Genomic DNA, 3418 nt, shown 5'->3' with positions numbered 1-3418 from the left:
CTAAACTAAGATATTTATAGCCCCTAACCAAGAAAAAAACTCATCAGATGACAGTCTGATAACATATTTATGGTATGGGATAGGTTTTGTTAGAAAAAAGTGCATATTTCAGGTAGATGGCATAGGTTACAATTGCACCCACCGTCACAAATGGACTAGAAAAACTACATTGAGCAACGTGTTTACCTACTTACTAATCATCAAACATTTCGTAAAAATACACAGCATACACTAATCGAAAGACACAGATCCTGTGAATACAGACAATATTTCAGATTTTCTAAGTGTCTTACAGCGAAAACACAATAAATCGTTATATTAGCATAGCACATAGCACATAGCAGCCCAGCATTGATTCTAGCCAAAGTGAGCGATAAAAGTCAACATCGCCAAAATATATTAATTTTTTCACTAACCTTCTCAGAATTCTTCAGATGACACTCCTGTAACATCATATTACACAATCCATATAGAGTTTGATCGAAAATGTTTATATTTAGCCACCAAAATCATGGTTAGACAATGTGAAATGTAGCCCAGCTGGTGAGAAAATGTCCGTGCGCCATATTAGACAGTGATCTACTCTTATACATAAATACTCATAAACGTGACTAAAAAATATAGGGTGGACAGGGATTGATAGACAATTTAATTCTTAATACAATCGCGGAATTACATTTTTTAAATTATCCTTACTTTTCAATACAGTTTGCGCCAAGCGAAGCTACGTCAAAAAACATGGCGTCCTAAGCCACTAACATTTTTCGACAGAAACACGATTTATCATAATAAAAATGTCCTACTTTGAGCTGTTCTTCCATCAGTATCTTGGGCAAAGGATCCTTTCTTGGGTCCAATCGTCTTTTGGTGGAAAGCTGTCCTCTTGCCATGTGGAAATGCCAATTGCGTTCGGGATGAACTGGAAGCGTGCCCAGCAATTCACAGCGTTTCAGAAATAAATGTCCCAAAATCGCACTAAACGGATATAAATTGCTATAAAACGCTTTAAATTAACTACCTTATGATGTTTTTAACTCCCATAACGAGTAGAAACATGACCAGAGTAATATTACTCCCTCCACTAATGCTTGGAACAGGTGCGGGTCGGTGTCCTCTAGGCGCATGACGCAGCTCCAAAAGAGTGACTAGCCTCAGGGTTTTTTAATTTGTAGTGCCTGTGAACGCGCAATCGACCCCATTCAAATCGTCATCACGTAAAGGCATCCAGGGGAAGACGTAAGCAGTGTCCGTATACTCATAGCAATAACAGTGCCCTTTTAACTGACTCCAGATCAGGGGCCAAAATTTCTGAAATCTGACTCCATGTCAGGGACATTGCTGTAGAATGACTTCTGTTCCACTTAGAGACAAAATTTCAACTCCTATAGAAACTATAGACTGTTTTCTATCCAATAATAATAATAATATGCATATTGTACGATCAAGAATTTTGTGGGAAGCCGTTTCAAAAATTACACGATTAGCATAAATAGTGACAACAGCGCCCCCATCCTCAACAGGTTAACCTCCTCTTCACACCTGAACCACTTGTCCACCGCAGGAGCTTCGGTCTGGCTTGGGGTTCACGGAGCCAAGAATGGCAGATATCCCAGGATACACTGGAATGGGTTCAGCCCGGTAGAGGAGTGACACAGTGACACAATTCTGGGTGTATTCCACCCAAGGAAGGAACCGGGCCCACTCCCCCTGACGGTCCTGGCAGTGACTCCTAAGGAACCTCCCCAGCTCCTGGTTCATACGCTCCAGCTGCCAGTTGGACTGAGGCTGGTACCCGGAAGTGAGGCTGACCGTGACCCCCAACTTCTCCATGAAGGTTAAGTTGAATCTAGTGACGAAAAGTGCCCACCTTGCTTGGCTCGGGTTCAGCCGCCTCGCTGTCCGCATGTACACCAGGTTCCGATGGTCGGTGAGGATGAGAAATGGGTCCTTGGCCAACTCCAGCCAGTGTCTCCACTCCTTTAAGCTCTCTGGGATAGGTGGGATGGTAGCGTCCCACCTGGCCAAAAGCCAGTGAATATGCAGAGCGCAAAATTCAAATAAATTACTATAAAAATCTAACTTTCAAAAAATCACACATGCAAGATACCAAATTAAAGCTACACTTGTTGTGAATCCAGCCAACATGTCAGATTTCAAAAAGGCTTTTCGGTGAAAGCAAACGATGCTATTATCTGAGGATAGCAGCCCAGTAAACAAAGAGAGAAAAGCATATTTCAACCCTGCAGGCGCGACACAATACGCAGAAATAAAAAAATTATTAATGCCTTACCTTTGACGAGCTTCTTTTGTTGGCACTCCAATATGTCCCATAAACATCCATTGCCGCCGTCTCCTCCTGTGACAGAGGATACACGTGAGTCCTGGAAAGTGTTGACTCTACCAGGAGATTTTTCACACAATCCCCCCGTCAGTCTGGTGGTAATTGAGTCGCCCTCTTCTTACAGAAGGCGAGAGCCAAATCGGCATATTCTGAGGGGATGCGCATGGTGGAGACCTGGTCTGGACTTTCCACCATAGTCACACCGATGGAAACCCCTACACACCTCCCTGAGCACTTTCGTGACCACCCCTTGAGAGCCCTCTGTTGCCACGAAATAGTGGGGTCATGACAGGCCAACCAGGGTAGGCCCAGCACCACGGGAAACGCAGGAGAAGCAATAAGGAAGAGACTGATTCTCTCCTTGTGACCCTCCTGCGTAACCATGTTTAGTGGAGCGGTGGCCTCCCTAATCAGCCCTGACCCTAATGGTCGACTATCTAGGGCATATCCACAGGAACAAGGGGGATCTCTAAACTATGGGCAAATGAACGGTCAATAAAATTCCCAGCCGCGCCTGAATCTACGAGCGCCTTATGCTGGGAATGGGGGGAAAACTCAGGAAATTGAATAAACACATACATGTGAGCAACAGGGGGCTCTGGGTGAGTCTGGTGCCGACTCACCTGGGGTGACACGATAGTGCCCTGCCTGCTGCCTCGACTCCCTGAGGAACCCCCCCAGCACCGACCAGCAGTGTGCCCTCTGCGACCATAGATGGTGCAGGGAATGGCCCCTCCTCCGGTCGCCCTTAGCGCAGCACCTTCCAGCTCCATGGGCGTCGGAGTGGAGGTGCTGGGGGTTGGAACTGACAGGCCCCGATCCTGACGTCCGCAGGTAACCAGCAGGTTGTCCAGCCGGATGGACATGTCCACCAGCTGGTCTAACGTAAGGGTGGTGTCTCAGCAGGCCAACACCCGACGTACGTCCTCGCGCAGACTGCACCGGTAGTTATCAATCAGGGCCATGTCGTTTCATCCCGCGCTGGCGGCCAGTGTCCGGAAGTCCAAAGTGAAATCCTACGCGCTCTTCGTCCCCTGCCTCAGGTGGAACAGACAGTCACTCAACGCCGCGTTTCCT

The sequence above is a fragment of the Salvelinus fontinalis genome, chromosome 12 (genome assembly GCF_029448725.1).
Source record: "Salvelinus fontinalis isolate EN_2023a chromosome 12, ASM2944872v1, whole genome shotgun sequence".
Classification (NCBI taxonomy): domain Eukaryota; kingdom Metazoa; phylum Chordata; class Actinopteri; order Salmoniformes; family Salmonidae; genus Salvelinus; species Salvelinus fontinalis.
Note: the sequence above shows the minus strand (reverse complement) of the source record.